Below are 12,442 nucleotides of genomic sequence, written 5' to 3'. Positions count from 1 at the left end.
TTTAAGTTCCTTTGCACTGGCTCACTTCTCTCTTTTGAATTCTAGGGACATTAATTTGTAGACATGTGAGAGAATACTAGAAAATATAACTTAAGTAGTGTTAAAGTAATTAGAGTTGGAAAATAACTTATGATCATTTAGAAACAATGGCTCTGTTCCATTGTGCTTCAAAGAGAGCAAGGGTTTAGAAACCATCTAAAGAATGAAGGACTATCAGTAAATGTCAAGAAGAGAGGAAAGATGGGGTTGTAGAATAAGGTTAGGAAGCCTGAAATTGATTTGTATTTAGAAAAGTAATGAACAATGAGCTACAGATGGTAGAATGGGTGTAGTTGATAAATAACGTTCTTGATCAGGAAAGAGATCTATTTTTCAAATAGCTTTATTCCTAATAACTTGAAAGACCACTTAGGCCTAGCCAGGTATTCATACACAATCCAATCCTAACAAAATTGTTTAATGGGTAAGAAAGTATATGTATAAACTCCAAGGTTAAAGGCCAACCTGAAAGGAATCAGAGTTTTTATTAGGTAGAACCATTTCGGGAATCAGTTTATTGTTCTGAAGAGAGGAAATAAAATTCCAGAGAAAGTTGTTACAGAAATCTTGGACAACGATATATAATAAAGATAATAGGATGACCAACAACAAAGATCTGCAAGGTCACTGGTATATTTGTGGTAACAGATAGCAAGGGCTAGGATAAAACTTGTGGCTGCTGAGACAGAAGGAAATGGCTAGATAGAGGTGATATAGTGAAGGCAATAGCTACATCAATTTAGTTATTTATAAAAGTCAGTAAATCCTGTTTTTTAGATTGTGAGGTCTGAAAATGGAACTGAAAATCAATAGAATGATACCATAATACAGCATTTGAAAATGTTAAGGCTTACAGAGAAATTAGCACAGAGTTAGCACGTTAGGGGAGTGAAAGCTTTGTAATTAATTCAACTTGTAAAATATTCTTTATTTTTATAATATTTAAGCAACAGATACAAGTTAGTAGGGAAGCTTGGAAACTGTAACCAAGCAAGCACAGCATTTATCTCCCTAGCCAAAGTGAGGCAGACATTTGAATCACTATTCTATTAGTTCATTTGTATTTTCTTTCTTCTTTCTTTTTTTTTTTTTCAAATGGAGTTTTGCTCTTGTTGCCCAGGCTGTAGTGCAATGGTGCGATCTTGGCTCATCACAACCTCCACCTCCTGGGTTCAAGTGATTCTCCTACCTCAGCCTCCTGAGTAGCTGGGATTACAGGCATGCACCACCATGCCCTGCTAATTTTTTTGTACTTTTAGTAGAGACAGGGTTTCTCCATGTTGGTCAGGCTGGTCTCCAACTCCCGACCTCAGGTGATCCACCCGCCTCGGGCTCCCAAAGTGCTGGGATTACAGGCGTGAACCACCATGCCAGGCCTCATTTGTATTTTCAACCACCATGCCAGGCCTCATTTGTATTTTCAAACCTTCCTGAAATACATTTTTTCTCTGTTTATAAAATAAAGTGTAATTCTGGCCAAGCAGAGTCTGAGATTGAGTTCTATCGATTGTTTTAGTCTGCTAATATCACTTCTGCAAAAGTAAGATTTTTTGAAGATCAGGAAGGAAATAGTTTTACTATGCTGGTTACCAGGAAATCTTCCAGATAACAACAGTATGACCAAATACCTGTAACATGGTTCCTTTTCAGTGCATATAGTCTTTTTATTACACTAAATCAACCATTTGTAGTCTTGAGTAAATGCAATAATAATAGTACCCAATTATCCACCTCTAAGATTACTATGACCTGGAGTTAGCTGACCCACCAGCATTACACAGAAATTATCAAGGTGGCAATTACTAAAATCAGTTTGATTCCTGATTAGTTACTTGATAATACTTCATTATGAAACAAAGAAAAAATGGATGTAAGACTCAGACTGCTTTTTGACAACTGCTAATGAATTTATTGTTCTCTCTATAGATATTTGGATATGGGATTTTGGTTACCCCCTGTGAACATAAGCAGTAATATATTCTTATTTCTTGCTCAACTTTCTTCGTGACAAGAAATGACCTTGCATGGCAATTATTTCTTATTATACTTGATTTTAAGGGTATGTAATTACAGACTGCATGCTGACTTCCATAGAATCGCATGGGGTAAATTGTCAGAAAAACCATACAATTTCTAAATATTTTTCTTCCTTAAAAATTCCTTTTGATTTTGTGCTTTTTATTAATTTTACTATGATGATGTATACATTGTAAAAACTTGTAAACACCTTAGGATGTTCAGTTAACAGAAAGTACTGTATTCTAGTTTTCTTATATCCATTGGCAATTTCACTCAAATGCTGCAAAACACTCAAATTAGAATGATCATTCAGCAAATATATGACTATCCAACTGTTTGGGTTCTAATGTATGTTTTATTAAATTGTTAAATATATTAGGTGCCTCCCCAAAATATCCCAAATTGTTATGTTAATTCTAAAAGTGTTCAAAACTTCAAAAATAATTCTCTATTAATAAGAACAATATTGCAAATATGTCACTTATACAATAGCAATGGCTTCCTTTTTTTCCAAGACCCTAAGCATCCAAGAGACTTCGAGATAAAACTATATAGCTACCATCTTCTAGAACTAGGCCTGCTAATTAATATAGCCTGAGAAATCAAAAATATAAATCAATTTTTATTTTAATCAAGCAAGCAAAGTTAATGAAAAATAAATGTCCCTGAGAAGATCACAATAGGCTCTCTTGTGTAAACACTCCTAACAAGATCCGACTGAGAGCAGAATCAGCCCCTGAAGAGTGTCAACCTAAATAAGATCATTCTGGGAAAATCACTGGGCATTTCAGAGATGGAGAGGAGTCAGATAAACACCACTGTAGGGATCTGCACAAGCATAAGAGACTGTAAAGGGAGACATTGCTGAGAAACATGCTCTAATACTGTCTAATTGATTAAACCTTTTAGCACTTTCACTGTGCCTTGAGGCTTAAATATAATTGTATGCCATCACTGACGCATTGCAGTAGTATCTGATACTTGGAATGTTATTCAAAAAGAATGCAACTGATAAGAATCATTTTTAGACTTTTGCATTCTCTTATGGAAAGCTTTCTAATCAGAGTCATTTTATAGCTAGATTTCATAGATGCAAATGAAACTCTTCTAATGGGGTATTATAATGATAAATGTGTATGTATACATATATATGTAACAGCTGCTCACTTTGGTTTGCTTTTTTTAGTATCTATTTTATTCTGTATTTTCACTATAGAATCTTTGTCCTTTTTGAGTTTGCACTGCTTCTTTTAACTTTGCTGACAGTTATTTTCTCTCCTGGGAGCCATCAATGTTTACCATACCTGGCTACATCTTGTGTCTTCCACTGATAAACAACAACTTAAACACCAATGTCAAGCAATGTCACTCAACACATCTGTCTTGTTAATGCAAATTGTGAGATAAAGTGAATCCTCCCCTCTAGTCACTTGTTGCATAAGTACAGCAGAAGTAAACCGAGAGGAACATATCATGAGCATACAAATTATGGGTCCCTACCACAACATCAAGGAACACAGAACATCTTTTGTAAAGTGTCCCAGGTGAAAATAGTATGTAGCCTTGATTTCAAAATGAAATATTATATTTTTTATAATCTACAGATACTAAGATTAACAAGAGAATGTATTTTCATATATGAAATCACTTTTCTTCTCAAGTATTTATTTGACTTTTGTAAAGTCTGATATTGTCACCTGGTTTTGGTTTTTGGAATGTAAAAATTGAGCCCCTAAAATTCAACTTGACATCAGTAAATGTGAATCTGAGATATTGTTTTTACATATGGATAAATCACTTTTAAGTTCAAGGGTGAAAAATGTGATGAAACTGAAAACATACACCAATTTTTCATAGCTTTCTCTAGCATTCACCATTGTTCTTTACCTCTTTCAAATTTAATTCCCTGTACAAGGGAATATAGTTGGTAGAGCTTTGTGGCACAATGTACCTGAAATCACTCATTTATCTGTACCTAAGTGATTTTTCTGTGTGACAGGTGTTTTGTTTAGGAATTTACATTCAGCACTCAGGTGGGGATGTTTAAGGTATGTATATACCAAGAAGAGTCATTTTGAAATTTGAGCCTGGAGTTCAAGCCGACGATTAGAATCATTTCCCAATTGAAAAAAAAAAAAAATGGGCCTGGCGCGGTGGCTCACGTCTGTAATCCCAGCACGTTGGGAAGCTGAGGCGGGTGGATCATGAGGTCAGGAGATGGAGACCATCCTGGTTAACATGGCAAAACCCCGCCTGTATTAAAAATAGCAAAAATTAGCCTGGTGCAGTGGCGGGCACCTGCAGTCCACGCTACTCATGAGGCTGAGGCAAGAAAAAGGCGTGAACACGGGAGGCGGAGCTTGCAGTGAGCGGAGATCGCTCCACTGCACTCCAGCCTGGGTGACAGAGCAAGACCCCGTCTCAAAAAAAAAAAGGACTCTTCGCTTTGATTGTCACTGTTTTAATTTACCTGCTGATTTCTTTTTCTTGTCTTCTTAAAAGTTCTCATTTTATTTCATTAAAAGCCAATGATATCATTTACCAAATAATGAATTATGATCATAAAATAGGGAATCCTATTCCCTATTATTATTAAATAGGGAATCCTTTCCCCATTTCTTGTTTTTGTCAGGTTTGTCAAAGATCAGATAGTTGTAGATATGCAGCATTATTTCTGAGGGCTCTGTTCTGTTCCATTGGTCTATACCTCTGTTTTGGTACCAGTACCATGCTGTTTTGGTTACTGTAGCCTTGTAGTATAGTTTGAAGTCAGGTAGCATTATGCCTCCAGCTTTGTTCTTTTGGCTTAGGATTGACTTGGCAATGCTGGCTCTTTTTTGGTTCCATATGAACTTTAAAGTAGTTTTTTCCAGTTCTGTGAAGAAAGTCATTGGTAGCTTGATGGGGATGGCATTGAATCTATAAATTACCTTGGGCAGTATGGCCATTTTCATGATATTGATTCTTCCTACCCATGAGCATGGAAAGTTCTTCCATTTGTTTGTATCCTCTTTTATTTCATTGAGCAGTGGTTTGTAGTTCTCCTTGAAGAGGTCCTTCACATCCCTTGTAAGTTGGTTTCCTAGGTATTTTATTCTCTTTGAAGCAATTGTGAATGGGAGTTCACTCATGATTTGGCTCTGTTTGTCTGTTATTGGTGTATAAGAATGCTTGTGATTTTTGCACATTGATTTTGTATCCTGAGACTTTGCTGAAGTTGCCTATCAGCTTAAGGAGATTTTGGGCTGAGATGATGGGGTTTTCTAGATAAACAATCATGTCATCTGCAAACAAGGACAATTTGACTTTCTCCTTTCCTAATTGAATGTCCTTATTTCCTTCTCCTGCTTGATTGCCCTGGCTAGAAATTCCAATGCTATGTTGAATAGGAGTGGTGAGAGAGGGCATACCTGTCTTGTGCCAGTTTTCAAGGGTTTTCAAATGCTTCCAGTTTTTGCCCATTCAGTATGATATTGGCTGTGAGTTTGTCATAAATAGCTCTTATTATTTTGAGATTCGTCCCATCAATAACTAATTTATTGAGAGTTTTTAGCATGAAGGATTGTTGAATTTTGTCAAAGGCCTTTTCTGCATCTATTGAGATAATCATGTGGTTTTTGTCTTTGGTTCTGTTTATATGCTGGATTACATTTATTGATTTGCATATGTTGAACCAGCCTTGCATCCCAGGGATGAAGCCCACTTGATCATGGTGGTTAAACTTTTTGATGTGCTGCTGGATTCGGTTTGCCAGTGATTTATTGAGGATTTTTGCATCAAAGTTCATCAGGGATATTGGTCTAAAATTCTCTTTTTTGTTGTGTCTCTGCCAGGTTTTGGTATGAGGATGATGCTGGCCTCATAAAATGAGTTAGAGAGGATTCCCTCTTTTTCTATTGATTGGAATAGTTTCAGAAGGAATGGTACCAGCTCCTCCTTCTACCTCTGGTAGAATTTGGCTGTGAATCCATCTGGTCCTGGACTTTTTTTGGTTGGTAGGCTATTAATTATTGCCTCAATTTCAGAGCCTGTTATTGGTCTATTCAGAGATTCAACTTCTTCCTGGTTCAGTCTTGGGAGAGTGTATGTATCACGGAATTTATCTATTTCTTCTAGATTTTCTAGTTTATTTGCCTAGAGGTGTTTATAGTATTCTCTGATGGTAGTTTGTATTTCTGTGGGATCGGTGGTGATATCCCCTTTATCATTTTTTATTGTCTCTATTTGATTCTTCTCTCTTTTCTTCTTTATGAGTCTTGCTAGCGGTCTATCAATTTTGTTGATCTTTTCAAAAAACCAGCTCCTGGATTCATTGAATTTTTGAAGGGTTTTTCATGTCTCTATTTCCTTCAGTTCTACTCTGATCTTAGTTATTTCTTGCCTTCTGCTAGCTTTTGAATGTGTTTGCTCTTGCTTATCTAGTTCTTTTAATTGTGATGTTAGGGTGTCAATTTTAGATCTTTCCTGCTTTCTCTTGTGGGCATTCAGTGCTATAAATTTCCCTCTACACACTGCTTTAAATGTGTCCCAGAAGCATTCAGGAACAGGTTGTTCAGTTTCCATGTAGTTGAGCAGTTTTGAGTGAGTTTCTTAATCCTGAGTTCTAGTTTGATTGCACTGTGGTCTGAGAGACAGTTTGTTATAATTTCTGTTCTTTTACATTTGCTGAGGAGTGCTTTACTTCCAACTATGTGGTCAATTTTGGAATAGGTGTGGTGTGGTGCTGAGAAAAATGTATATTCTGTTGATTTGGGGTGGAAAGTTCTGTAGATGTCTATTAGGTCTGCTTAGTGCAGAACTGAGTTCAGTTCCTGGATATCCTTGTTAACTTTCTCTCTTGTTGCTCTGTCTAATGTTGACAGAGCAACAGGGTGTTAAAGCCTCCCATTATTATTGTGTGGGAGACTAAGTCTCTTTGCAGGTCTCTAAGGACTTGCTTTATGAATCTGGGTGCTCCTGTATGGCTGCATATATATTTAGGATAGTTAGCTCTTCTTGTTGAATTGATCCCTTTACCATTATGTAATGGCCTTCTTTGTCTCTTTTGATCTTTGTTGGTTTAAAGTCTGTTTTATCAGAGACTAGGATTGCAACCCCTGCCTTTTTTTGTTTTCCATTTGCTTGGTAGATCTTCCTCCATCCCTTTATTTTGAGCCTATGTGTGTCTCAGCATGTGAGATGGGTTTCCTGAATACAGAACACTGATGGGTCTTGACTCTTTATACAGTTTGCCAGTCTGTGTCTTTTAATTGGAGCATTTAGTCCATTTGCATTTAAGGTTAATATTGTTATGTGTGAATTTGATCCTGTCATCATGATGTTAGCTGGTTATTTTGCTCGTTAGTTGATGCAGTTTCTTCCTAGCCTTGATGGTCTTTACAATTTGGCATGTGTTTGCAGTGGCTGGTACCAGTTGTTCCTTTCCATGTTTAGTGCTTCCTTCAGGAGCTCTTTTAGGGCAGGCCTGGTGGTGACAAAATCTTTCAGCATTTGCTCGTCTGTAAAGTATTTTATTTCTCCTTCACTTCTGAAGCTTAGTTTGGCTGGATATGAATTCTGGGTTGAAAATTCTTTTCTTTAAGAATGTTGAATATTGGCCCCCATTCTCTTCTGGCTTGTAGAGTTTCTGCTGAGAGATCAGCTGTTAGTCTGATGGGCTTCCCTTTGTGGATAACCCGACCTTTTTCTCTGGCTGCCCTTAACATTTTTTCCTTGATTTCAACTTTGGTGAATCTGACAATTATGTGTCTTGGAGTTGCTCTTCTCGAGGAGTATCTTTGTGGCATTCTCTGTATTTCCTGAATCTGAATGTTGGCCTGCCTTTCTAGATTGGGGAAGTTCTCCTGGATAATATCCTGCAGAGTGTTTTCCAACTTGGTTCCATTCTCCCCGTCACTTTCAGGCACACCAATCAGATGTAGATTTGTTCTTTTCACATAGTCCCATATTTCTTGGAGGCTTTGTTCATTTCTTTTTATTATTTTTTCCCTAAACTTCTCTTCTCGCTTCATTTCATTCATTTGATCTTCCATCATTAATACCCTTTCTTCCAGTTGATCGAATTGGCTACTGAGGCTTGTGCATTCATCATGTAGTTCTCGTGCTGTGGTTTTCAGCTCCATCGGAACTTTTAAGGACTTCTCTGCATTGGTTATTCTAGTTATCCATTTGTCTAATCTTTTTTCAAGTTTTTTAACTTCTTTGCCATGGGTTCGAACTTCCTCCTTTAGCTCAGAAAAATTTGATCATTTGAAGCTTTCTTCTCTCAACTCATCAAAGTCATTCTCCGTCCAGCTTTGTTCTGTTGCTGGTGAGGAGCTGCATTCCTTTGGAGGAGGAGAGGCGCTCTGATTTTTAGAATTTTCAGTTTTTCTGTTCTGTCTTTTCCCCATCTTTGTGGTTTCATCTACCTTTGGTCTTTGATGGTGGTGATGTACAGATGGGGTTTTGTTGTGGATGTCCTTTCCGTTTGTTAGTTTTCCTTCTAACAGTCAGGACCCTCAGCTGCAGGTCTGTTGGAGTTTGCTGGAGGTCCACTCCAGACCCTGTTTGCCTGGGTATTAGCAGCAGAGGCTGCAGAACAGCAAATATTGGTGAACAGCAAATGTTGCCACCTGATCGTTCCTCTGGAAGTTTTGTCTCAGAGGAGTACCCGGCCATGTGAGGCATCAGTCCGCCCCTACTGGGGGGTGGCTCCCAGTTAGGCTACTCAGAGGTCAGGGACCCACTTGTGGAGGCAGTCTGTCTGTTCTCAGATCTCAAGCTGCATGCTGGGAGAACCACTACTCTCGTCAAAGCTGTCAGCCAGGGACATTTAAGTCTGCAGAGGTTTCTGTTGCCTTTTGTTTGGCTATGCCCTGCCCCCAGAGGTGGAGTCTACAGAGGCAGGCAGGCCTGCTTGAGCTGCGGTGGGCTCCACCCAGATCAAGCTTCCCAGCTGCTTTGTTTACCTACTCAAGTCTCGGCAATGGCAGGCGCCCCTCCCCCAGCCTCACTACTGCCTTGCAGTTTGATCTCAGACTGCTGTGCTAGCCATGAGCGAGGCTCCATGGGTGTAGGACCCTCCGAGCCAGGCACGGGATATAATCTCCTGGTGTGCCGTTTGCTAAGACCATCAGAAAAGTGCAGTATTAGGGTGGGAGTGACCCGATTTTCCAGGTGCCATCTGTCACCCCTTTCCTTGGCTATGAAAGGAAATTCCCTGACCCCTTGTGCTTCCCGGGTGAGGCGAGGCCTCACCTTGCTTCAGATCACGCTCAGTGCACTGCATCCACTGTCCTGCACCCACTGTCTGACAATCCCCAGTGAGATGAACCTGGTAGCTAAGTTGGAAATGCAGAAATCATTCGTCTTCTGCATCGTTCACGCTGGGAGCTGTAGAATGGACCTGTTCCTATTCGGCCATCTTGGCTGCAGTCAGAAACTCGTTTTTTTAAAGATTACCAAAATAGATAGACTGCTAGCCAGAATAATAAAGAAGAAAAGAGAGAAGAATCAAATAGACACAATAAAAAATGATAAAGGGGATATCACCACTGATCCCACAGAAATACAAACTACCATCAGAGAAGACTATAAACACCTCTACACAAATCAACTAGAAAATCTATAAGTGGGTAAATTCTTGGGCACATAGACTCTTCCAAGTCTAAACCAGGAATAAGTTGAATCCCTGACTAGAACTAAGACAAGTTCTGAAATTGAGACAGCAACTACTAGCCTACCAACAAAAAAAAGTCCAGGACCAGATGGATTCACAGCCAAATTTTACCTGAGGTACAAAGAGAAGCTGGTCCTATTCCTTCTGAAACTATTCCAAACAACAGAAAAAGAGGGAATGCTCCCTAACTAATTTTATGAGGTCAGCATCATCCTGATACCAAAATCAGGCAGAGACACAACAAAAAAAGAAAATTTCAGGCCAATATCCCTGCTGAACATCAATGTGAAAATCCTCAATAAGTTACTGGCAAACTGAATCCAGCAGCACATCAAAAAGCTTATCCACCACGATTAAGTTGGCTTCATCCCTGGTATGCAAGGCTGGTTCAACATACATAAATTAATAAATGTCATCCATCACATAACAGAACCAATGACAAAAAACACATGATTATCTCAGTAGATGCAGAAAAGTCCTTTGACAAAATTCAATGCCCCTTCATGCTAAAAATTCTCAATATACTAGGTATTGATAGAATGTATCTCAAAATAATAAGAGCTATTTATGACATACTCACAGCCAATGTCATACTGAATGGGCAAAAATTGGAAGCATTCCCTTTGAGAACCGGCACAAGACAAGTATGTCCTCTCTCACCACGCCTATTCAACAGAGTATTGGAAGTTCTGGCCAGGGTAATAAGGCAAGAGAAAGAAATAAAGGGTATTCAAATAGGAAGAGAGGAAGTCAAATTGTCTCTGTTTGCAGATGACATGATTGTATATTTATAAAACCCCATTATCTCAGCCCAAAATATCCGTAAGCTGATAAGCAATTTGGGCAAAGTCTCAGGATACAAAATCAATGTGCAAAAATCACAAGTATTCCTGTACAGCAATAATAGACAAAAAGAGAGCCAAATCATGAGTGACGTCCATTCACAATTGCTACAAAGAGAATAAAATACCTAGGAATACAACTTACAAGGGATGTGAAGGACCTCTTCAAGGAGAACTACAAACCATTGATCAAAGAAATAAGAGAGGACACAAACAAAATGGAAAAACATTCCATGCTCATGGATAGGAAGAATCAGTATTGTGAACATGGCCACACTGCCCAAAGTGATTTATAGATTCAATGCTATCCCCATCAAGCTACCATTAACTTTCTTCACAGAATTAGAAAAAAACTACTATAAATTTCATATGGAACCAAAATGAGCCCATATAGCCAAGACAATCCTAAATAAAAAGAACAGAGCTGGAGGCATCATGCTACCTGACTTTAAACTATACTACAAGGCTCAGTAACCAAAACAGCATGGTACTGGTACCAAAACAGATATATAGACCAATGGAACAGAACAGTGGCCTCAGAAATAAAACCACACATCTATAACCATCTGATCTTTGACAAACCTGACAAAAACAAGCAATGGGGAAAGGATCCTTTATTTAATAAATGTTGTTGGGAAAACTGGCTACCTATATGCAGAAAACTGAAACTCGACCCCTTCCTTACACTTTATACACAAATTAACTCAAGATGGATTAAAGACGTAAATGAAAGACCTAAAACCATAAAAACCCTAGAAGAAAACATAGACAATACCATTCAGGACATAGGCATGGGCAAAGACTTCATGACCAAAACACCAAAAGCAATGGCGACAAAAGCCAAAACTGACCAATGGGATCTAATTAAACTAAAGAACTTCTGTACAGCAAAAGAAACTATCATTAGAGTGAATAGGCAACCTAATGAATGGGAGACAATTTTTGTAATCTATCCATCTGACAAAGGGCTAATATCCCAAATCTACAAAAACTTAAACAAATTTACAAAAAAAGAATGAACAACTCCATCAAAGAGTGGGAGAAGGGTATGAACAGACACATCTCATGAGAAAACATTTATGCATCCAACAAACATAGTTAAAAATCTCATCATCACTGGTCATTAGAGAAATGCAAATCAAAACCACAATGAGATACCATCTCATGCCAGTTAGAGTGGCAATCATTAAAAAGTCAGGAAACAACAGATGCTGAAGAGGATGTGGAGAAATAGGAATGCTTTTACACTGTTGGGGGAATTGTAAATTAGTTCACCCATTATGGAAGACAGTGTGGCAATTCCTTAAGGACCTAGAACCGGAAATGTCATTTGACCCAGCAATCTCATTACTGAGTATATACCCAAATGATTATAAATCATTCTATCATAAAGACACATGCACATGTATTTTTATTGCAGCACTGTTCACAATAGCAAAGACTTGGAGACAACCCAAATGCCCATCCCTGATAGACTGGATTAAAAAAAAAAAAACTGGCACATATACACCAGGGAATACTATGCAGACATAAAAAAAGGATGATTTCATGTCCTTTGCAGGGACATGGTTGAAGCTTGAAACCACCATTCTCAGCAAACTAACACAGGAACAGAAAACCAAACATCACATGTTCTCACTCATAAGTGAGAGATGAACAATGAGAACACATGGACACAGGGAGGGAAACATCCTACACTGGGACCTGTTGGGGGCTGGTGGGCTAGGGGAGGGATAGCATTAGGAGAAATACCTAATGTAGATGACGGGTTCATGGGTGCAGCAAACCACCATGGTAGGCATATACCTGTGTAACAAACCTGCACATTCTGCACATGTATCCCAGAACTTAAAGTATAATAAAATTAAAAAAAAAATCAATT

The sequence above is a fragment of the Nomascus leucogenys genome, chromosome 22a, assembly GCF_006542625.1.
Source record: "Nomascus leucogenys isolate Asia chromosome 22a, Asia_NLE_v1, whole genome shotgun sequence".
Taxonomy (NCBI): Eukaryota; Metazoa; Chordata; class Mammalia; order Primates; family Hylobatidae; genus Nomascus; species Nomascus leucogenys.
This window is presented reverse-complemented; position numbering follows the sequence as displayed.